Source organism: Engystomops pustulosus, chromosome 2, assembly GCF_040894005.1.
Source record: "Engystomops pustulosus chromosome 2, aEngPut4.maternal, whole genome shotgun sequence".
NCBI classification, from domain to species: domain Eukaryota; kingdom Metazoa; phylum Chordata; class Amphibia; order Anura; family Leptodactylidae; genus Engystomops; species Engystomops pustulosus.
Genome location: NC_092412.1, coordinates 224,239,650 through 224,265,488, shown reverse-complemented (window position 1 = coordinate 224,265,488; position 25,839 = coordinate 224,239,650). Strand labels below are relative to the sequence as shown.

Below are 25,839 nucleotides of genomic sequence, written 5' to 3'. Positions count from 1 at the left end.
TGATCCAAAGCAAATCAGACAATACATAGAATGAGTGACTGTGCGCGTATAAACTTTCTATCTCACCCTAAGGGTTTTCTTTCTATCAATACTTCTGAATTGAGAGAGAGTTAGAGAGCAGAATGTGTTATTTTTCTCCATGTACTCTGTATAGGAGACAGCATAACAACTAGTCTCCACCCAATGAGAATTATAGATGGAGCTTTCAGAAGGGAAAACTGATAAATGTTAAATGAAAGTCATATAATGGCCCATATTAGGGTTATTCTTCATGCATACACAATGTACTATTGATTTGTGCTGTTTACTAAAAGCTACTCTTCAGGTAGGTACTGTAGACACAAAATGGGAGTATTGTACAGAGAGTACATTGCAGAAATAAAATTTGGCCTTTGCATTTGGCTTTTACAGGCACGATCCTGTTACACATACAGTACACTTAGACTTGGCATTGTAGAATATAGAATAGTAAACTCTATTGCAAGCTCAAAAGACTCCATATACTGGATATGGAAAGACACAGGACAAGTAAGCTCATAAATAGTGATTGTCTCCAATTTTGGATCTCACTGTTCAGACACCTTCATCACAGCTAAACTTAGGTACAGGATATGCAGGTCATACATAACACTATTAGTACCATAGATCCCACCAGACCATTTGAACAGTTTAAATGTCTCTTATTTAACCCATTTTATTTTAGTTCTTAGCATCTGTTTTTTTTATTTCCATAAATACAGACACGGGGAATATGGATGTGGGATTTGCAGTATAAGGTATATGTTGATCCATGTTCATGTAAAGTGTTATTCTTACAAGCAGAAAAGGGAATTGGAGAACGCAACTAATTAAAAAAGAAGATGCTCTTTCTAATTTTATATCCCATTTTCCAGCATTATACAGCTGTGGAGGCTCAAACCCCGTAATCTTTAGTAGCTTAAACATAAATGAGCATGCTGAGAGATTTACTTCTATATCACATTCAGTACTGGAGCAATAGGGGACGAAATGCTGGCGTCTAAGGGTTTTCAACTTGTAGTTTTGGGAGAAAATTGAAAAATTTTTAATTGAAAATTGTAATTTCTATACTTACCCAACTGGAGGGCTCCCATCTTCTCTCAAGGGACCCATAGTGACATAGTCATGTTCTTTGCACAAGGGACATCTGTTCCAATTCACTTACTATTGATGCCAGGGATTGCTGCAGACATCATATCCACACTGTTGTCCAATGGCACAATGGCCAGTCAAAAGGAGGGATGGGGAGCTGCTGGTCATCAAGGAACCCCGCCAGATGGGTAAGTAGAAAAATCGTGCCTATTCACAAGGGAAAGGGACATAATGGGAAAGGATGGGACGTAGAAAAGAAGTGGAGCTTACAATCTGATACCTTGGGGCACATTTACTTACCCGGTCCTGTCGCGATCCCTGATCCGGACGGTCTGACGAAGATGAAGTCCGGTGCGATTCACCAAGATCGTGCGCCCAATATCCTGCCTGTGTCGCTTCTCCGCTCAGGTCCACCGGAGTTCACCTTCTTCTTCCCGGTGTATGTAAGTGCATTGCAACACAATTTAAATGTTAAATCCCGCGCTCAGTCCGAATCCCATGGATCGTCCGATAGCCCGTCCCCCGATTTGTGAAAGCCCGCGCCGATGTACCAAAATACGATCGTGTGCGACACGATCCCCTTTTAAATGCAGTGCAAAATGGTAATCGTCGGAATATCCAACGTTTGTGCGGTCCGCGCACCCTTAGTAAATGAGCCCCCTTGTGTCATAAATTCACTAAGATTTAGTAGGATTTTTAAAGTATTGTTTTACAATACACTAATCCAACTCATAGGAGGTATCAATTTTATCATTAAGTGCCAGACATTGTGATACATTTAGAATATTTAAACATTTTATAATATTTTTTAGAAAACATTTTTCGAAGTATTTCGCTACATGAACACAAGCATTGTTTTTGACTTTGTGATAGCCATTGTGGTAGTCCCTTGTATTTCAATGGGCTCGCGCATATGGCCTTGGTTTTCATGGCCTCATGTATGAGCCAACTGCCTCATAAATTAATTTTTCTATTGTCATTGATGCATAAGAGAACCTCATACTGACGAGACATGGGTCACACACAACAGTCTGGCCTGATACTGCATATTTTCATATGCAGTTATACTATTTTTTTGTATTAAACATCAATTTTGTTAGTCAAAAAAAGGTAATACACATAGTACATAATACACAAAATTTTCTCATACATTTATCTACAATACCCATGAGTCAACATTTTCTAAAACATTGATCTGGTATACCCATGAGTCCTACTAAATATATTTGAGGTTTCCACTTATTAGACATTTATCATCCTTATTACTGTTACTCAATGGGGGTTATTTACTAAGGGCCCGAATCACGTTTTTACAACGTGTTTCCCGAATATTACCGTTTTTCCCTGAATTGCCCCGGGTTTTTGGCGCACGTGATCGGATTGTGGTACATCGGCGCCAGCATGCACGCGCCAGAAATTTTTTTTTAAAAATGTGTCGCTTGACACGCACTTACCTGCACCCAGCCTAGCTTGGTGAACTCCGATGGACTTCAGTACAGCAGTGACACCTGTTGGACATCGGGCTGGAAGACACGCTGGATCGCGAATGGACCGGGTAAGTAAATCTGCCCCAATGTCTTCTATTGCATTATAGCAAAGGATCCTCACCTGAATTTTTACCCTCCCTATCCCCTCCCCATGTGCCCGCTGGCAAAACAACAAAAAAAAATGTAAAATTTAAAAAAAAAAAATAAAAATAGAAAAATTAATGCATATGCAGTTATACTTGGTCAGTACCATACATCTGCCCCAGTGTGTGCTTTCTAGTTCAGGGCATAAGAGAAAGGTACACCCTAAACCCTACATCAGGCAAATCAACTCTGATAATCGCTTTTTCTCATGGATATTCAGGGGATGTTCTCATGAGATTGTATTATAGAAATATTTTGGTGAAAATCTGGTGAAAATTTCTTCACTCTCCACTTCACCCATCTTTCTAATTTCCCCCGCTGTCCATCATACATCTGAATGGATGAGTACGATGAGGTCACATTAGTCATGCTGGTCTGGTGAAGGTCATGATTTGTCTCATAGTAGATAAAAACCAAATTTCTATACTATGTTTAGAATCCCAACGATTTATTTCTGCAAAAAAACAAGAAGAAATGTTACAGCGAAAAAGATTAAAAATGATACAGTCGTAGGCAAAGGAAAATGAGATAGAGAAAACTTTGTGACAGATACTGCAGAACGGGATGAACAACCCGTACAATGTAGACTGACAGGCAGATCGAAGCCCAGATAAAATATAAAAGTGGCTAATGTACAAAGATAAAACTGCAGACCTAAAACACTGTGACAGGAAGCTCATAGATGAAGACAGATGAGGGAGCAGCGGCTCGCTATGTATGATTTATTCTCTTTTTATTTTATAGTACAAAACTCTGAGGCGGTCAACCTTTTACCTGTGTCAAAAAGACAGGGGTGGACCAGTTAACCTCTGGCCCTCTACTTTATAAGATCATACACAGAACCATTGCTTTCCTCCGAACCCTTTTCTAATACTATATCATCTTTAGTTAGATCTAGAATAATAAAGAACACATTTATGAATGCCTTGCCCAACATTTACAAGACAGTTTTCAGCCAGAAGTTCGGGTTCAGTGTTTGGACTTGCCCCATACTGTTAACACCCATGATCGGTGCTGGCACAAATAGCAGGTGTTAACTCTTAAATGCCATCAATGTATAGGCGCACAATTTAAATGCTGGTGGTGAGTGATGGAGCGACGATCTTCAGGAAACTGGTGGCACAAACTGGAGGCACCTTTAAATGTAAATGCAGCCGGCAGCTTTGCCAGCATTGATCACGTGCTACCAGTGAAGGTACCGAACCTGAATCGAAACGTTAATGGATCCACTCATCCTCATCCCTATTAAGTGTTTGTCTCTGCGACAAAGAAAATTTAGCTGTGAAGAGAGCCACCATTACCATCACCATTACTGTGAGAAGTGACTGTATATTATGTATTTCATATATGTGTGCAATGTTCAGTAATCAGAAAAGAGTGTGTGCAGCCCTATGAGACCCTATCATTATACCACCACTAGTAAGGACTCATGCACATGACCACAGTTTTGGGACTAAAAGCTAGACGCAATCATGGCGGCTAATTCACAGCCCCTTTGAATACCCAGGTGTGATCAGGAGGATCTAGCAATGTCACTTTACTTCAACATAGTCCCATCACTGACTGCACGAAATGTAGAACTTGCTCTACCTGTAAGTTCCCTGTCCAATAAACAGGCCCAATCCTCCTCTGCATTTCTGTGGATTTCCAACTGGTTTTGAATGTACCCAAATTGTCATCAATGTTGTCTCTTTCCTCCTAAAAGATAGCAAGTGCAGCAGAAAGCTTGAGAAGATCCCAGGTACCACCATCTCTGGTGACTTCCCAGCATTGGGCTGTCTTCATTTGATAATTTCTTGAGACTTCCTCATGGACGATCTTCAACAGTTAAAGCTTCTCTCTGTTGCCCACTGAACAGTACGGTTGCGGTGTGGTGAGGCACAGTGTTTGCATGGTATCTCATTGTGGCACATACATGGAACAATGAGTTCCACCGCAAATTATAGAGCAACCCTCTTCCTGCCCTGGCATTTTTAATGTACCACAAGCTACAGACAACTGCACATGACCTGTTGTTGCAGCCCACAAACAATGGGTTGCCTGCAGTGTAAAGTTGATAGTTCTCTGCAGATCCACATATCAACACAACCCGCAACTCACAGTTCATCTACCGAGTCTCGGAAAGTGAATAGGTAGGACATACTAATGTGCAGTAATTTCTTCTAAATGCAGTGAATTTTCTACAGCAAAATACAGGCTTTGAAAATAAATAGTGTTCATAGAAACAGAATTCTAATAGTACAACTTTTATAAAGCCATCAGCAATTACTTTGTTGTTCCAGTTCTTCTCATTCTCCTCTGCACTGGTGTTCATTAACGTCCGAAAAGGTTCACCTCCTAAAAGCACCACGTTCTTCCATTCATGAAAGATTTCTAAAAGCGAAAAAGTGTGATAATTTAGCAAATTAGGCCACATTCAGATTCCAATTGTTGTCATGACAACAGTACATTGAAAGCATTGTTTTAGCTATGTTACTTACTGCATGAGCTGTCATCAATTGCTGAAAGCAAACTGACAATGTGTGGAACAAGTCATCTTTAATATAGGCCATTTAGATGTACTCAGACCCTAGGAATGGAAAGGAAAGAAGGGACGGCACGTCAAAAGAATTCTGTGTACTTTGTGTTTGTTTACTGGAGTTAATCACTTTGTTTAAATCAATTTCCTGACATTTAAGAAACATGTGAGACAAGCCGCTTATTTTTTTCAGATGCAAATAGTACGACACAAGGGCATATTTACAGATCAAGCCGCAGCTTTATACCTACTTTGTTATGGAAGATCCACATGTTCTACATATGGCTCTTTATAGAATATATCCTAGGAGAGTGTATTAAAGGGAACTTGTCACCATCTTTTACCCCACTAAACTCTCATGTAGTGTATGATATATCCTTTTTAGAATCTCCTCCTTTATTTTAAAACTCAACCGTTTGCCCATAAAAAATAACCTCCAAAGTTATATGCAAATAAGCAGAGACAAGTTATTTTAGAGGCTGGAGGGGCAGCGTCACTTTTTATTCCAATTTCTTGGACTCTATAGTACATAGAACCATGCCCTCCATACCTTATACCCTACCAGAGGATACTATTAGGTCTGCTAAGAGTTTAGGGGGTTAAAAACTGGTGACAGAGTCCCTGTAAGACCAATGATTCCTCTGCCAGTCCCAATATGAAGTGTATTAAGATGCAATCATCGGAACATCTTTGGTTGGCCGTGTTCAAAATATTCTTTACATTTTTGCCTCCTCTCCCACTAAACCATGCCCACCTTTTTATAACTTTTAACAATTTTCAAGACAAGCATAAAAGGACAAAAACTTAAGGTAAAATGTCATCTATCAAAATTTTACTTTTTATACTTCCATTCTGTGTTCTATTGACTTCAATGAACCTTACAGATTGGTTTACAGGATGGATGCAAACCAAAGGTCACAGTATAAGGAGGACTTGTAAATCCTCTTTCAGCTATTTGCAAGGGTCCAAGAGCCAAGATACCCCATCATAGGTATTTATTGTGGCTAGGGGATTATGTAAATTACACAACCCCTTTTATACTGTACTACAGTAAAGAAAAACCTTTTAGGGTGCAACAGAAGTGAAATATCACCCTTATTACTTCAGCCTCCTTGACAAAATATACTGCAGAAATATTTGGAAACTATCCTTTGAAAAAGTATTCAACAATAGTATTGGTCAAATGAGGAGGTTGAATATATTAAAGGGAACCTGTCACCACATTTTCACAAATAAAGCCAGTGACAGGTCCCCATAGATCTCTATTAACTTACTGACACCCTTCTTTCAGCAAAAAAAAATTGTTTCCCTTACATTCCCGTAAATCAACTTTTTGCTAAATTACCTGGCATCAGAGGGAGTGTTTCCTGCTCAGGTGGCCCCTCCCTATGTCCCATGCCTCTTCCTTGCATTCAGCACTTAATGTCATGTGTCCAGGGTGATCCAATCTAAGGTTCTCTTCCCGGTTACATTTGCAACATCTACCCCATGTATGTATCACATGAACTCACAGCAGCTTCAATGGACTTCTACTCCTCCCCATGCCTCCATGGCATTTCATACATGCATGGGGTAGACATTGTAAATGTAACTGGGTAAAGGACCTTAGATGACATCACCCTGGTCACAAGATATGAAGTGCCCAATGATGTAACACAGCTCTCTCAATGTTTCATACAGCAGCATGTTCTGACAATGAGACCTGTCAATCAAGTATAATTTAATATGCAGGAAGTAAAGACCTGTCAATCAAGTAAAATTTAATATGCAGGACTCACTTTGTGTGATTGGAATCCCATCAGGTGAGTTGCATGTAAGTTTACAAACTGATTTTTTTAACATTGCAGCCATGGATGTCACAGGTGTCCCTGTCCATATCTCGGGTCGCAGGCACACCCGTATAACTCTGTGTGCCCCTCTGCCTCACTTACCTCTCCGGGTTCCCGCCGGCATCTCCTGTGGCCCGGTGCGCGTGCGCCAGCTCCGTAAAATTGAAAGGGCCAGTGCGCCGCTAATTGGTGCTGACTGGCTGCCAATTCTGTTAAATATTCAGCCCCTTCCTGTGTCTCCTGCTGGAACTTTGTGCCTCATAGCCTTAGAGAAAGCTTTGTCTGATGCCCTGTGTCTGATGTCATGACTTTCCGCTACGTTCCCGACTCTGATCCTGTGATGCCTGCCTTTCCCCGACTACGATTCTGCTATACGACTTTGTACTTCGCCTTGCCCGCCTCCGCGGACAAAGTCACGTCTGTGGGGCGAACTGGTGGTACCACACCGCAGCAAGTCCAACCCACTTTGCAGCGTGCTCTGGTACAAATCCAGTACCACTTAGACTCCGCTCTCAGCATCATCTGCTGTGGTCCAGTGGGTCCACTACCCCTGGTGTCTGACAATGGAAAGGAACCATTTAGGGATAAGGGCAATGGTTTTTAATCATATTTTTAATGAAGTATTTATTTTGAGGAGGTTAATGTAAATGGAAAGTTCACTTTAGTAATGTGGTTTTCTTCTTGACACCCCAAACTTCTGCTAAAGTTCTGAAATTTTACAAACAAAATATAACTACTATAGGAGGACATCAGCAAAAAGACATCTTCCTCTTTCCTTGCCAAGCAACTAACTTGTTTGAGTGTGATCTCTAATGTGAAACCGTGTAGAAGGCAATAGAAGGCTTGCTAGATGAAAGGATGTAACACATGCCTACAGGATGGGAATACAATCTACGCTTATTTGTAGTTTGCAATTCTGTGGACCAGACCAGAGAGCAGAGATACAAACAATTATTGTGTAAAAAATTAACAAAACAAGATAGGACTTCTTTGTGAAAAATTTGTGTTCTAGAGAATGTGAGGGGGTCATATACCGATTTCCAGGATAATTTGAGAAACATTGGAGTGAAGCTTCAGAATATCAGATCTTGGGTGATTCGCTCATTTACATTTTGAATCCCTCCCGTTCCCCCGCCCAGTGTAAAACTGGCCATTTCTGAGGTCACCCATTTTTTGCCTTATTTCTCAGCCAGCTGGCTTAATGATGTTACTGCAGGATATCACACTACTAGAACTCTCAAGGCAGAACAAAAATCCTGAGGGAATGTTTCCTCAGAACAGAATTCTTGGCTGCACTTGATCCTGTAGCTAAGCAACAGAATGTAAAAACTGATAACCTGAGAACATATCATGAATATGTCCCACATTGCACCCTCTACAGGCACAATGGACATAGTGCAGTTTGCACTAGTTTTGATAAATGTGGACCATAGACTTCATTGGGAATGCTAAGAATAGGACAGGACCTGGGATTACAGAAACTGACAATGGACACGTACGCTGGGCAAAAACGTAAATGAGTATGAGTCCATGAAACAAATTACAGACCGAAGTTACCTGCAAATAAAGGGGCTAGAAAACGGACCGCAAAAACATTTGTGTGTAAGAGGCCTTATATCAGTTACCATCAGTTTTTATCCTCAAATCAGCATTTATGCTTCCGTTTTACTTATCAATTCTACTGACTTGAGTTACAAAAAAAAATTGATGGTAAATGAATTGTAAGTGATATCAAGTATAAATTAAAATATCATGTAATTATTTTGTATGTCCTAATCACAGATCAAAAAGCCCCAAAATACAGCAACAGCATATTCAAAATATTCTTACTGAAAAATAACAGCACGGAAGAAAGCACTGAGAGTAAGATTGAAGTTCTATCTTTTTTTATGAATTTTATTGAAGAAAGTCTCGAGGGAGTTTATCCTCTAATCATGGATTACAGGGAGGGTATTACAATCCAAACAAAACATCATTACACAGCAAAATATTGCAGTGTAAGGCAAAGACAGGTGACTGCTTGCACGGCCGCTTATCTGGCTTGTATAGGTTGCCTCATGCAGTCAGAAAACATTGGCACTGTCTTCTCGGTATGAACCTACTACCAGATGTCCCTTCAGCAAGGACCTCCTGCCTCCTGTATCTGCTGGATATCTCCCAGCTCTGCAGATATTAATCTGTTTTTCCAGTACAATATCTGAAGCAACAGACAAGATACATCTCCATGATTACAATGTACAGTCAGCATTATTCACAACTAACATGACTGAGGGTAGAATTAAATAAACCAGAAATGTTATATTTTAGGTTTTTATGCTAGCAAAACTGAAGACACATTTTAATGTAGAGTAAAATTGAGATACCGGGGGTTATTTACCAAGGGTCGCGGATCGCACTTCCATCGGACTGTTCATGGTTTTCCGGATTTGCGCAGCTTTGACAGGTATTAAACAGAGGTTTGCGCTGGAATTGTGCCGCACACGATCGGATTGTGGTGCAGCTGCGCTGGCTTTAATGCGACAGAAATTGGAGGGATGTGCCATCGGACGATCCAATTGATTCGGACCGAGCGCGGGATTTAAGATCCAAATTGTGTCGCAAGACAATGCACTTACATGCACCAGGAAGAAGAAGGTGAACTCTGTCGGACCTGAACAGGGAAGCGACATATGCAGGATATCAGGCGCACAATCTTTTTGAATCGCGGCACAGTGCATTATCGGATAATGCACTTTCGTGAACTCTGCAGGACTGGGTAAGTAAATGTGCCCCACTGTGCTGAATGTTATATAAAATGAAGAGGGTCTTAGAGTAATATAATGACATCCAAATTAATATCTTTTACAATACAAGAAAGAAAAGGGGGATGTCCATGATTCATATAAATGTATTTAATCTTTATTACATGATCCACAATTTAAAAACATTTAAAAAGCACAATCCAGTGCAAATAAACAAAACAATAGCCCCAGTTCCCAGTGATATAGGTATATACAAATGTAACAAGGCAACCTGTATAATCAATGTGTTGAAATAATTCTATAAAAGAAATACATACATCATCACAACTAGTTTGGTGTCACCCAATCAATAATAGAGTCATAGTTACATAGATAACCAGAGTTTAGATTCTGGAAGCTGGAAGCAAGAAAAATCCCTGCGCGTTTCGCCTGCTTGCACAGACTTCCTAAGGGGTAATGAGGAAGTCTGAATTGTAACTTCAGCCAATAACTGATTAGTGATGTCAGAGAGTGGTGGAGTTTTTACAAATTCTACAGCAATGCTTTTTATTGAAACTTTTTTAATTGGATAATTTTATGAGGGATACTTCTATAATACATACTGAAAGGAAAGTGATCTTTATATTATTTATATTTGTTTATTTCAAGCTTATACCTCATATTTATAGTAAAAATGAGCTGTAATGGATGACATGAGGGATACCATTAAAAGGGTGAAATGCTTTTGTTTAGGAATAGACAATTAAATAAAAAAAGGAAAGGACAGACACGAACAGCGACCCCTAAAGCTAGACACACCCTAGCTGTCCCTACCTACTTTCCTATCCTACCCTAGACAGTAGGTGACAACTGGTTGATGTCTTCACTTCTCCACTTCTGAAAACTTTGGGAAAGAAACTGGACAAACAAACATAGAAGAATGGTTGTGCAGATATGAGTCAAAACCAAAAGGACAATGCAATACAGGATCAAGAGACAAATATGTGGTCAGAAGACAAGCATGGCTCAGAAGATCAAAAATTATGATAGTCTAGAAAATACTAGCAAGCTCCAAAGAAAACGTATAGCAAGCACTGGGCAGTGGGCTGACAGTTTTCTTATGAGACTTCAGAGAGTGATTGGACCAGTCCCATGACGGACCAGATTGGAGGAGGAATGTGAGTGGAGGAAGCATCTGTCTATCACAGATGACTTAACCAGCTGCTGCCAAGTAAAAAGTCAACAGAACAACTAAATCACAGTCTGCCGACATATTTTGTCATACTTTAACGGCAGAGGATGGCACTGAAACCCAAATGGGCACAGATGTTACAAAAGAATATTATTATTTCCATCCAAATAACAGAATGAAGGGAAGTATGATAAGTGATCGTGGAAGACATTAAAAATGCATCAAAGATCCATTATATTTCCATTATTCTCTATCATTAAATGGAATCTAATGACGTGAACTTTCCTCCAGGTTCAGCAGAAGTTATTTCAAGTGGCAATGAGAACCTATAATTGAATGGCTTTGTAGTAAAACTTGGTAGATTAACCCTTTAATGACCAGTGACGTAATAGCACGTCACTGGTCAGCTGCGGGTGCATAGAGAGGGCTCACAGGCTGAGCCCTCTCCATAGACAGCAAGTCTTTGCTGCATATTGCACTTACCGGGTGTCATCCCGTACATCAACAGCAGCATTGCTGGCGGCTCCAAAAAGGTGAAGATTGTTGTTCCCCCTGAAGTCAGGGAGTGGCGATCGGTTGCCATTACAGCCTCGGTCTTCCGAAGTCCCAAGGACGTCTGGTTTTAACCCATTTATTGTGTGATTAGGAAAATCCCCATATACTGCCACTCACTGTATAAATATAAAAAATTCAATAAAAGTGATAGGGTTGTACAGTTGAAGTGAAATTGTTATGCAAATTATGCCGTCACAGAGCTTTTTGTGTCAAATTATGTGTCAAAAATAAATTATAGATTTTTGATGGTGGGGAGTGAAGTCACAAAAAATGACACCCCCACAGTTCCGTACACCAAAGTATAAAAATGTATTAGCGCCATGATGGCAAAATAAAAAGAAAAATTTTGTACAGGAGTAATTTTTGTAAATGTATCAAAATATTATAAAACCTATACAAATATGTTATCCCTGTGATCGTACCAACCCAAAGAATAAAGTAGACCTGTCATTTGGGGCATACAGTGAAAGCTGTATAATCCCAGCCCACAAGAAAACGGCACAAATGTGTTTTTTCACCAATTTCACTGCATTTGGAATTTTTTTTACCGCTTTCCACTACACGGTATGGAATATCAAATACCATCAGTATGAAGTGAAATTTGTTATGCAATTTATGCCGTCACAGAGCTTTTTACGTGTCAAAAATAAATGATAGATTTTTGATGGTGGGGAGTGAAAAATGGAAATAAAAAAAATAAAAAACAGCCAGGTTGTTAAGGGGTTAATTGCGGAGTAAAGTTTCAGTTCTGATACAAATATTTCCTGAACAGGCTTTTTACATAGTTTAGTAAAGGGTATTATCACCTCATTGCATTTGGAGTTGTGACCCATCAGATAAACACTTTTATAAAATTGGATTGTATAAAACTGCATTTTTATATATCTTCCTGCAATTTTATCCCTTTGTTTCCAAAAACCAAATTGTTTGTTCCTAGGGAGGAGAGAAGAATATTTTCAAACTTAGAGCTACAGAGCAAATTGCTGGAAACATTGATTGTGTTTAGCAAATAAAACTGACAGCAACGTAAAGGCCAAATCCCTATTGTCAAGAAAATCTTCTTCATTTTCTTCTTTTCAGACAAAAATGAATAAACTTGAAATGCCTGTAGTGTAAGTGCTATGTTTAATATAAATATGACTCGCTAACCCCGGGAGGATCTTTGTGTGATCAGAAAAACAAGAGCACAGCGGTTACATAAATATTTAACTATCTGAGAAACCATTTACCTTTAAAACTGTGTCAGGCAAAGTAATATCAGCCTGGCATGACGCATAGTTGTCTCTAGAATGGTTGTATATTTAACTTGAATTAAAGGGGGTTTTGTCCTAAAAATGTAGTAAAGACAAATAAAGAAAATATCTCGGTTAACAAATCTTCCCTGTCTCAGAACAGTTGCCCCAGTCCTTGCTATATTAATACAAATCTTACCTAGTTCAGAACAATTGGCTCAGTCCTTGCTATGTTAATACAAATCTTCCCTGTTTCAGAACTATTGGCCCAGTCCTTGCTATATTAATACAAATCTTCCCTGTTTCAGAACTATTGGCCCAGTCCATGCCATATTAATACAAATCTTCCCTGTTTCAGAACTATTGGCCCCATCCTTACTAAATTAATAGAAATCTTCCCTGTTTCAGAAATATTGGCCCCGTCCTTACTATATTAATACAAATCTTCTCTGTTTCAGAACTATTCTCCCAGTCCTTGCTATATTAATACAAATCTTCTCTGTTTCAGAACTATTCTCCCAGTCCTTGCTATATTAATACAAATCTTCCCTGTTTCAGAACTATTGGCTCAGTCCTTGCAATGTTAAAAAAGAGACAGTTTGTGGAACTGGTAGACCCAAATGCTTTAAATTGTATCGTCACTCTCAGGATGACTATACAGATTAAAGCTATTGAAATCAGTGAGCAAAAGACCCTCTTCTTATGCCTTTTTGAGCATAGATGTGCATTAGGTCGAGGCCCTTGAAGTGTCAAATCTACCTTGCCTGTGACTCAGTTTAAGTAGACAGATTGACATTATTGAGGGCACCCTTGATGTTAACCAACCATCTCACATGCTTAAATGAAGTCTACCACCTCTTTAAGAATTATATCATAACCTGACAGCATTTTTTTAATTTTTTTCTTTATTATGGCATTTCTGAGAAATTCCCATTGTAATCCATATGCTAATGAGGCAGTTGGTACAGCAAAGCCAAGCCCTCTTCACCCAGAACTCTGCTGTCCCAGCTTGAAACACTACCGTCTCCATCAGATAAGAGATTTGTTTCTTGAGGAGCATGGGGGACACTCGAAGAAGAGGGAAATGGTTTATGTAGGAATAACAGTATTCTAGGTACTAAAGACATGCAGTGAGTGTACTCATCAGCATAAAGATTAAACAAGGAATACATTGGTAATTACATCATGGTCAGAAAAAGTAAGGTTTGTTTGACATCACAATTAATTTCTCTACATGACACCAGCAGATTTTATGGTAGAGATGGTACCCTCCCTTTACGCTCTAAAGCCTTGGGATACCATGCTCCATCACAACATTTAAAGGGAACCAGTCATCATAAATTGGTTTAATAAACCACTACCAGTATGTTATCAAGCAGCCAAGTATGTTCTAGATGATGTTTTTAATGGTCTGGTGTGGTGGCATCATCCAGTAAATCTACCTTGAAGTGAGATGTAAATTGGTTTTATGAAGTCAATTGGGCAGAGAGTTTAACACTGAAGTCAAACTTTCCCTGCCTAAAAACGCACTGTAATTATGTGTCTGGGGACTGATCACTGATCATATCTCCTGAAGTCTGACACATGATGTCAATCATAAGGGAGGAGGTGTTTAGAGGTGCGAGAGCTTGACTTCATTGTTTAACTCTCCGCCTCCCTGACTTTATACAAGCAATCAGCATATCACTTCAAAGATGATTTTCTGGATGATGCCACCACGCTGGGCCATGAAAGAAACATGAAACTGTTCAGCTTCTTGACAACATACTGATATTGGTTCGTTAGGCCAATTTCTGATGACAGATTCCCTTTAACTTTTTAACTTTTGGAGAAATTGCAGAACTAGAGAAAATCGGCTGGATTACACCCCGGCATATGGTTACATATTCTCACAATCAGTGGGATTGCTATATTTGTTACACTACGCTTGCACATACAAAAGTAAATTGCTGTCATGGGCCTGGACAAACATTTTCTATTCAGAATCCATTTTCTCTGAACCACACAAAGATTATGTTGCAGACAGATTTATGATTGAAAGTAGTATGACTGTAATGTTTTATTAATAGCTTTTAATTTCATTGCCGCATATAAATAGCAGATTGCTTTGCTCTTATTTTCTTTAAATGGATCCAATACTATTTTAATACTGAAGTATGATGTCCAAATATAATTAGAATTTGCAATTCAGTGATTTCCATTTCCACTATAATCTGTATTTGGCTGTATATTACTTCATATAATACAAATATGTTTGTAATGAATACTGGAGGAGAGATTGAAAACACCATTGTCGTACAATATACCCCCCATCGTACAAAATGAAGACCTATTTCTGTGACCACATGAAAGCAGTTATAGGCTGTTTAGTTTAATAGTGAGGGAGCACTAATGTAATTTCCGAAATTACAATTCATAGGTATATTATCATGATTTTTTTTTTCCATGCCACAACTTGCTTATGGACAGATCATATCAAAATAGTTAACAGGGGGCCCTTGCCCAATCATTTTTGGTAGTCAAGTATGGTCATCTCTTGGAACAGCTGCAAAGCTATGGTGTCCAATGTTATGACTAGCAGAGGCACAGTTCTGGCCTTGATGCTGTGCATTCTGCTCACCTCTCGCTCTATTCACACTTCCTTCCTCCCTAATTCATTTAACATTCTGCTGCATTCTGGGGGAGATGTATCAATCTGTCTACACTGGAAAAATGGAGTAACTTGTATGTGAAATGCCATGCACCACATTTGTTGAAATTTTAGACCATTTTTAGTCAGACTTGTTTCGAAAAAGGGGTGTGTCCTCCATAACAAGGGGGGCGTGACTGGACGGAAAATTGGTGCATGTTGTGGTGCAGCAAAAAGTATGGTTCTCCAGCAGGGGCGTTGCTAGGGTGGGAAAAGATCCGGGGCACGGGCCCCAATGCATTTGTATCAGACTTTCAGTAATGCCCCCTCCTGTACATAGCCCCCTCACACGTGGTTGTGCCAATAACAACTTTACTGAGGGTGTACACAGCTACAGAAACACCAGAGAAATCCTGACTTACATCCAGTGACTGCAGGGGACATGTCCACTTCACTATTAGGGTGGTGGCACACGTGACGTTTTGAACCCGTTTTTTCTCAAGCATTTTCAGTCTGTTAAAAACGCCTTCGTTTTTGTCCGGTTTTCCCAATTATCTTAATTAAAAACGGACAAAAACAGATACGCTTTCAAAAAACGGACTAAAACCTGGATCAAAACGTCACATGTGCCACCACCCTAAGGCCCGGCATCACCACATCTCCTTCCTGTGGAGTTCACCGCACAGACATCTTATGTCCCGAAATCTTGGCTCTCCGAAGTTACGTTCACATGTTGCAGTTACAACTGCATCGCAATCAGTTTTGAGAAGGTTTTAGGTGCAGTTTTGTTATTTTATCAGGTGAAAGACATTTGTGGAACAGGTTTCCCCTTTAATCTCAAATTCACCCATTCAGTTCATGTCCTTCACTTGTTAAAGTAACAAAACTGCACCTAAAACCTCCTCAAAGCTGATTGTGATGCAGTTGTAACTGCAACTTGTGACTGCACCCTGACAGTGTTGTCCTGCTGCTGCCCCTAACACTCTCACAGGTTTGCATCTAAACAAATACAAGACATATAAACCGAAATTGAACACACACAAATAGGGGGAAAAAATTGTAATGGTGCAATATGTCTATCACAATATAATAATCACGCTTCCCTATAATAATTGTACTCCATGAAGCTTGTTGGAGAGCATAAATCAAAACCTATCGTTTCAACCCTCAAAAAAAAGGGGTGAAAAAACCAACATAAACAGCAAAAAACGTAATAAATGGAAAAAAATTGTAAATTTTTATTAAATCCACATATAACATACTGGTTAAAAATGAACCCCACTCCAAAAGGGGGACACAAGCAAGAGTTGCATCACAAGCAACAGATCAACACATCTAAATGTATGGGCATCAATGGCCATATACAAATATAAAGTAATACTGTTGGGAAGCATGAGAAATAATGAGTCATGTAACCTACAATCAATGCACACATACTACTGTGTCAAGCTTACCCATGTTGAGATTGTTGCCCGAGATAGCAGCAACCCCCAAGACACAAGGTGCTCTTATCCATCACATAACCATCACTGGAAACTCATGTGAGATCAAACCTAGGCCCTTCCTACTGCCACATGTGAACACGCCCCAAGAAATGTCCACACAGCCTCCCAGTAATGTCCCCCACATAGTCCTCCCAGTAATGTCCCCACATCCCCCCAAGTAATGTCACCCACTCATCCCCCAGTAATGTCACCCAAACAGCTCCCAGTAATGTCTTCCAAACACCCCCCCAAGTAATGTCACCTACATATCCCCTCAGTAAGGTCCCCCACACAGTAATGCTCCCACACATCCATCCAGTAATGTCCCCCAGTAATGAGCCCCACACAGCTCGCCTGTAATGTTCCCACACACAGTCCCCCTGTAATATCCCCAGTGATGTCCCCCCCCACACAGCCCCCCTGTAATGTCCCCAGTGATGTCCCCCCAAACAGCCTCCCTGTTATGTGCCACACACAGATCCCCCTGTAATGTGCCCCACACAGATCTACCTGCAATGTGCCCCATACACAGATCCCCCTGTAATGTGCCCCACACAGATCCCCCTGCAATGTGCCCCACACAGATCCCCCTGTAATGTGCCCCACACAGATCCCCCTGTAATGTGCCCCACACAGATCCCCCTGTAATGTGCCCCATGTACAGATCCCCCTGTAATGTGCCCCACACAGATCCCCCTGCAATGTGCCCCATGCACAGATTCCCCTGTAATGTGCCCCACACAGATCTCCCTGTAATGTGCCCCACACAGATCCCTCTGTTATGTGCCCCATACAGATCCCCCTGTAATGTGCCACACACAGATCCCCCTGTTATGTGCCCATATAGATCTCCGTATGTTCTCCCTCTCACCTGACTCGTGCAGCTCCGTGCACTGCTTCCCCCTGCAGGTCATGTGATCGTGACATCATCACAGGTCCTGCAGGGAAAGCAGTGTAGGCTGTGTACTGTGCCTGTCTCATCACGATCTATGTCCAGAGGACAAGGATCGTGGTGAGAGAGGGGAAGATGCCCGGGCAGCGGGACTGATGTCCTGCTGACCCATGGAGATCCAGGGGAACCAGACAAAAGATCCGGGGCACAAGCCCCGGATCTTTTGATCTAGCGCCGCCCCTGTTCTCCAGTTTTATACTGCACCAGATTACTCATCCAGCATCAGACACAGGGATTAATCTGGTGCAGCAGAGATCTGTCTAGTTCTACTGTGTATTGGTCTAAAGCCCAGCACATTAATATATCTCCCCCTCTGTTTTGCTAGCATGTGACACAGATCACAGAGCTGTCATATTACATAGAACTTGTAAGGATAACGGAGGAGAAGCAGTGAGTCACAGCATTCAGGTTTTCACTCAGTACTGTAGTAAAAACTGACAAACACGTAGCAGGCAGTGGGAAAAACTGCTAAGAAATGTAGAACATAAGTAATATAAAGGGCTGCTGTTTTATTTATCATGTAAAATGTACTAATTTATGCAAAGTGTGTTTAGGTAGTCTTTAAAGGAAGCCTACCTAATAAGGTAGGTTCCTTTATATATTTGCAGCCTGATACTTTTTTTAATAGAACTCTTAGTGGACCAGATCTATACAAAAAGTTTATCTTATAAATATGTAAACTTTCATTTGAGGTTACTGGGGCATGGAGTGGATCCGTGGGGTGGGAGCTACGTCTATTCCATGCCCAAGTAGCCTCCTTCTATACCTCCGGCAACAGCGAGCTGAGCGCTAAAGACTGCCTGTATGATGTATCGAAAGAGGCTACTGGGGCATGCTCCCTCTTCATGGCTCCACTCCATGCCCCAGTAGCCTCCAAAGAAAATATACAGATTTATAAGATCAACTTTTATATAGATCTGGTCCACTAAAAGTTTTATTAAAAAAAAGGATCAGGCTGAAAATGAGTGAAGGAACCTTCCACCGGATCTACCGTGATGGTAGGTTTCCTTTAAATAGAAAGCAGGGTCCTCCTGTTGCCTCATTTTAACATGGAGGTGGGGCTTATTAAATGCGTGTTGTTAAACATGTTTTCTCTTCTGTTCTGGCAGTATTAGGCAGTATTAGGCCCAGTAACACCTTTCAGTCCCCTAGTCTTGCATGAGGTACTTTATTGGTACACCACAGTTTGGCTACATCTGCAGAGGATATTTCATTCTACACCTATACTGGTAAGCAGTAGACCTTCCCCTGTCTTGACATTCCCACTGTTCACAATCCATATCTGATGAAGATCCGTTCTTGACCGAAACATCATGATTTTGTCGGATTGTTTGAACTCAAAGCATTAAAATATTTTCTACATAAGATTGAATACCAAATGTTCTTTATCATTCCAAGCTGAGGTTGGGACCCTTATATGGCACCCATCCCTTTCTATTAATGGGAGTGTTGTGTAATTTATACTATCTCTATTTAAGCACTGTCAATCATTTCTTTACAAATAAAATGTTATCTTAAGACAAGTCTTATGTCTTTTCATTCCCCCAAAGGTATTCTCTATAGAAGTATGTTCTTGTTTGTTCAGCAAGTCAAATAAATAACTCTAAACCCTTGATGTATAAACAGCTGTCAGTTGGACAAAAAAAACGTGGCGCCGTTTACTCCAAGCAGCTCACACTGACTCACAATGTGAGTTTTATTGAAACCGCTTCTGGGCTGAGTGGTAAAATATGTATAGTGCATTGCATGGTGCAGACTTTGTATGTCCAGGTCAGCTGATGAATTTCCAGGGCTGCCCCGGCACTATCTCGGCATGTTTTATGGAAGGCCGTGAGGATCGATCATGAGCATTTCACCTCCTGACATTGAGGGCCGCAGAGGTAGAAATATCAGCTAAATTATGGAAGCAGCAGCTGTGATTCACACAGTAATAATTCGCCTTTAGAGGAACGGTGACATCATAAAACACAGATGTGTCCCAAGGGCAGTGGATCTGTCAGTGTCACGGGATCCTTGCTGATGAGAGCAAGCTCCTCTATACACAATGCTTTATACACTGGGGAACTGAATCGGCACTGGCTGATGGCCCAATACAGAAATCAGACCATCTGTATTCTTCTCTTGGTTACATTGTAGTTTGCAATCCTTGTCTCATTTGTAAAAGTGGACAACCGTCAAATGCTATAAAACTGGAATGGTTATTGAGTGTGGACAGACACTGTGTTCACCAGCCTAAGAGTAAATCAATAAAACAGGGATAGGAGTAAAGTGAATTGATAAAGGTACCTCATCTCTGAGTCTACGACAAGATCCATTAAAGAGACTTTTTTTATATACTTTTTTTATAAGGAAGTAAGTCCTTAGTTAATAATGGCAGAGAAAGATAAGAATAACTGTAACTGTATTAAATTACTGTGCACTCTATATGCATTGATACCCACACAACTTTGGGGCAATAGTAGGGGTCATGTCTACTGTTGGCAGTGCTAGACTGAGAGGCAGGCGAGGGTTAAAACTGTGCGGACTCTAACATTTTGTTCGGGTGTGCACTGCACAAACAGGATATATTGGCTGATTGGCTGCTGAACTGCCAATTGGGCAAATTAACGCCCCTAATGACTAACCATGGCTATGTTTGGCCATTGGTGTTGTTTGGCCATTTTTGCTTCTGTCTTCTAGATGCTTTGTCTCCCCTGTTGCCTTGTCCAGCTTTGGGCCATGATTTAGGGTGTTCATCAAGTAGTAAGGGACGGATTGGGAAGCTCAGTATTGCTTCCCACTACTGTCCTGCCAGTGGGTTTGTTCTGGTGAAAATAAAGCCCATGGTTTTGCAATCATATGCAACTCCAATATGGATCTTAAAGGGGTTGTTTATGGAAAATACAATGGCTTTCATTTATAAAAAAGCAATGCAAATTGTACCGTGCGCAGTTTGCCTCACTAATGCACAAAGTGTGCCAGATTATTGAATACTGGCCCGTGGTCTTCATTAATCTGACTCCCCCTGCCCTGCTCGGGAGATGTGACCCAACATTTTTTTGGAGGACCTTTAACATACAGCGTGCGACACAATTCTGTCGAGTCGCAACACAAAACTGGCGCAGACACTTTATAAATACATGTGTAAGCAGCATTCACATTCTTTTCAGTGCAAAGTCAGACAGAAAACTGGGGCAAACACTTTAATAAATGCGGGACAGTGTGTGCAAGTGACAGATTTTTTAACATATAAACACTTTTCTGATGTAATATCATTAAAAATTTTACAGTAGTTTTTCTGTCTCTCTTTTCTCAAAATCAAGCTCCAACAAAGGAGGAAATGATGGTCCTCCCTTCTATGTTACAGATGGGATTTGAATGTTGATGTTATAGGCAGCAACATATATGAAGACAGTGTGAAATAGCCTCAAAGTATCAATGTAGTACAAAGAAGGGAGAGTATTCCTGAGGTTATACATAGATCCCCTGTTTTAGAACTTATGCAAGCTTTCCTGTTTACTATTTTAGAGTATGAATGCATGACCTTAGCCATTAATGATAATAATCTTTATTTATATAGCGCCATCAAATTCTATAGTGACTTACAAATCAAAAGAGACATATACAAATAAAGTAAGATATTACAGAGTAAAAATAGTCATATGGAACAATAGGAGTGAGGGCCCTGCTCACAAGAGCTTACAGTCTATGAGAAGGAGGGGATGACACAAGAGCTTACAGTCTATGAGAATGAGGGGGTGACACAAGATCTTACAGTCTATGAAGATGAGGGGGGCACATGAGCTTACAGTCTATGAGGATGAGGGAGTGACACAAGAGCTTACAGTCTATGAGGATGAAGGGTGTGACACAAGAGCTTACAGTATATGAGGATGAGGGGGTGACACAAGAGCTTACAGTCTATGAGGATGAGGGTGTGACACAAGAGCTTACAAATACAGTCTATGAGGATGAGGGGGTGACACAAGAGCTTACAGTCTATGAGAATGAGGGGGTAACAAAAGAACTTACAGTCTATGAGGATGAGGGGGTGACACAAAAGCTTACAGTCTATGAGGATGAGGGGGGCACAAGAGATTACAGTCTATGAGGATGAGGGGGTGACACAAGAGCTTACAGTCTATGAGGAGGAAGGGGGTGAGACAAGAGGTATAAGAGATTGTATAATGGTCCAGCCATTCTTTATAAGGGAACAGAATAAAATAATTTAATAAATAAAAATTCTGCTGCTTGAACCAGCCATCAGCCGCCATCTTATGTACAAGGTCCAAGGTGAGAGTGACTGCAGAGAACACAGAAGCTTGGTCTATTACTGGTGTTTGCCGGATAACAGACGATGGAGGACACAGAATGGATTAGTAAAGAGAGAGTTGACATTTCATGCAGTTAGCGAGTGTGATAGACCTGTCTAAAGAGATGGGTTTTAAGAGAATGTTTGAAACTTTGGAGGTTGGGTATTAGTCTGATAGTCCAAGGAAGGGAATTCAATTGAATTGGTGCAGCTTGGGAGAAGTCCTGGAGATGTGCATAATAGGCTCGAATTTAGGTAGAGATGAGAGAGGAGAGGTAGGGAGGTGCAATTCTGTAGCTTCCAATGTTCCAGAGCATTCAGTGCTGTTAATTATATGTCCCAATCAGCTGATGAGGCTCTCTACTGTCAACTGGGAGGTGTTGGGCTGGTACAGACAGCGTGGCACCACCCACTTAACAGTAACTAGACTTATTTGCATATTGCATGTTAAAACTAACAGCTATGATTTCTCAGGAACTGCAGGGGCTAGGGAGAAATTGTGTAGGGATCACTGGGGTGAACCTATTAAAGGATTCAAAAAGTTGGAAGAGGGGGTAAAAGGTCTGCCATAAGATAACATGTGGAGCAGAAGATGACATTTATGAAAAATGTTCATACCAAGCAGATTGGTCTTAATTAGGGATGAGCGGACCCATTCAAGTTATCAGGGAGCTACAATCACAGACTAAGTGGTGGCATTTAAAGAGTTAACACCTGATATTGGTGCCAGCTCTGGGTGAGACAAACACTGAACCCGAACTTTTTGCAGAAGTCCGGATTCAGGTTCTCTCATCACAGTTCTTAATTCATAATACTTCTTACTAACACTTAGAAGATTAGTATATATTATAGTGTATATCATCATCTTCTTCCATTACTGTACTGATATATTGGGTTCTGATAAACTAAAGCAGACAATGTGATCTGCACATCATAGACCCAGAAAATGGTTTTATTAGATAGTAGAAGATGTTACAGCTGTGATCTGATGAACAATGAAGAATAAAAAACATGACATTACTTTTACCAGTTCATTTTGTATCAAGACAAAAGGTTATAGAACAATAGCGCTACAAGTAATGAAAAAGATGAAAATAATTGAAGCTGCTTTGATGTAACAGGAAAAATGAAATGAAAGAACAGCTTACAGGGGTGTCTATGTAATGAACCTTCTTGTATTTGGTGAAAATAGAAACCAATAGCTGTGGCAATGTACAGCATTCAGAGTATCAATCCACCGCTGGGAACAATGAGCACAAAGCAAAACTTCTGGTACTGCAGTCAAGCAATAGGCTTGTGTATTGTGCCTATCATTATCAGGTTTTATTCTGGCTTTGATCTCAAATCTGACACGGTAACACATATCTGTTATGATTGCTTTAAAGTTTTAGCATTCAGTCTTGTGTGGCCCTTATGCTCTATCAAGTTGGATACAATGTCCCAGATATTGGGGAACATCTACTAAGAACTGTGCAGCTAAAGGGGCGCAGAAGTGTTTATTCATTGTTTGAGATAAATTTATGTCTAGAATCCGACACAATGGGGCACATTTACTTACCCATCCGGAGAAGTTCACAGAAAGAGCATTGTCCAATGATAATGCACTCTGCCGCGATTCACTAAGATTGTGCACCCGATATCCTGCATGTGAGTTCACCTTCTTCTTCGTGGTATAAAATATAACTTTTAATTAATTCTTTTTAAAAGACAGTTCCTCCAAAAAATATATATGCGACAGCGTGTGCCATAGGTGTAGCGTCGGGCCACACTGTCACAGGTGATGCAAAAATGCTTAAATGGATAAAAAGGACCTCTACAGGCTAGAGGAGCACCCTGTGTATAGTTTGCAGTTACAGGTTAGCTACGTAGCCCGTGAGGAGGTATATCTGGAGCATATGGGGGATACGTCCCTAAGCTTAATCTGTCCTGGATATACAAGGCAGCTCCAGTAGTGGTTAATTTTGGAGAGATGATAAGATGATAAGATAGGACGATTAATTTTGTAGCACTACAGGACCTTATAGGAGTAGTAACCACTACTGGAGCTGCCTTGTATATCCAGGACAGATTAAGCTTAGGGACGTATCCCCCATATGCTCCAGATATACCTCCTCACGGGCTACGTAGCTAACCTGTAACTGCAAACTATACACAGGGTGCTCCTCTAGCCTGTAGAGGTCCTTTTTATCCATTTAAGCATTTTTGCATCACCTGTGACAGTGTGGCCCGACGCTACACCTATGGCACACGCTGTCGCATATATATTTTTTGGAGGAACTGTCTTTTAAAAAGAATTAATTAAAAGTTATATTTTATTCCACTATCATTCCAACGATACCTGTGACTCCCTCTTCGAATGTGTATCCTTGGTTGTTACCAAACCTAGCTCCCCAGTGAATTGTTTCTTCGTGGTATGTAAGTGCATTGTCTTGCGACACAATTTGAATCTTAAATCCCGCGCTCATTCCAAATCAGTCGGATGGTTCCACCCCCCCCCCCAATTTGTGTTGCATGAATGCCAGTGCAGCTGCGCCAAAATCAGATTGCGTGCAACACAATCCACTGTTACATATCTGTCACGGCCGCGGCAAACCCGAAAACATGGGAAAGTCCAACAAAAGTTCCTCCGTGGCCCCATTGTGTATAATGAAAGTGCACCAAAAAAAGGTTCAACTGCGTCACATCCTGAAAACAGAACACATTATTTAAGAGCGTGCAGCAAAGTGCACATTAGTGAGTCAAAAACTAAGGCAGATTGCACCAGTTTTCAGATATTTGGGCCAATGGATGGAATTTATCAATATTAAAGTGTGTATCATGTCACACATTTGTTACTATTCTTTATTATTCAGCTATCGCTCTATGTAGAACTAAATACCCTCCCTGTAATCCGTCATCCTCCTGCTGCCATCCTTGCCCAGTTTTACTAAAATGGCACAGATTGCCACAGGGCCGGATGTCTATCAGATTTTTATGCTTGATGTCCTAAGGAAAGGAGATTATACATTAATATGTAATGTGAAACACAACATATTCATATTCTCTATATTATAGGTAGAAATCTGTGTATGTTTAAAAAATACCATTCATTTTCCAGAAAAAGATAATAATTTTTAATCATTTATACAACATGAACAAATCCCGCAGACTGGTCATATTTGAACCCATAGTCCCAGTGCTACAAAGCAAAATTTCTGCCCTTCTCTAGTGATACATCGAATGTCCTTTGTGTGTAAACATATAAACAAAAAGCAAATAAACATACAAATATGTTCTGCATTGACTCAAACAGGCTAAGAATAATTTCTTCTGGTAGTACCTTTCTTATTAGATGAAGTTTTCTGAAGATGAATGCCATAAGATGACCAGATTTAAAAAAATATTGTGGAAATTTGTGAATAGTAGAGAATTAGGTGTCGAGACAGGGAAGGAGTGCAAGCCCTGCAATTCACACAGCATCTGCCTACTTGCCGACACTGTGCTAAACTACTGGTGACAACTGGGCGACGATCCCTATCCTGGAAATGCGCAGAGAACAATAAGACAAACAAAAGAGAAAAGACAGATAAGCCTTAAGCTACATGCACACGATGTATGCCTGCCGTACCGTAGCGCTGCTCACCCCCGCCCCTCTCCATAGGAATATACAGCGCTCCGTGCCGTATCACGTAGAAGGATAGGACATGTCCTGCACGG

The 25,839-nt window shown here is 40.5% G+C and overlaps 1 protein-coding gene and 1 long non-coding RNA gene across 2 annotated transcripts in view; one reads left to right on the top strand and one right to left on the bottom strand.

Annotated features, from left to right (window-relative positions):
* SEZ6 (seizure related 6 homolog) overlaps nucleotides 1–25,839 on the top strand; it is a 420,901-nt gene that overhangs the window by 294,137 nt on the left and 100,925 nt on the right. The window lies entirely within an intron of this gene.
* LOC140116746 (uncharacterized) lies at nucleotides 4,555–6,689 on the bottom strand. The gene is made up of 3 exons (XR_011852947.1): nucleotides 6,605–6,689; nucleotides 5,222–5,310; nucleotides 4,555–5,114 (listed from the first exon to the last, which is right to left on the bottom strand). It is a non-coding gene; the product is annotated as an uncharacterized lncRNA (long non-coding RNA).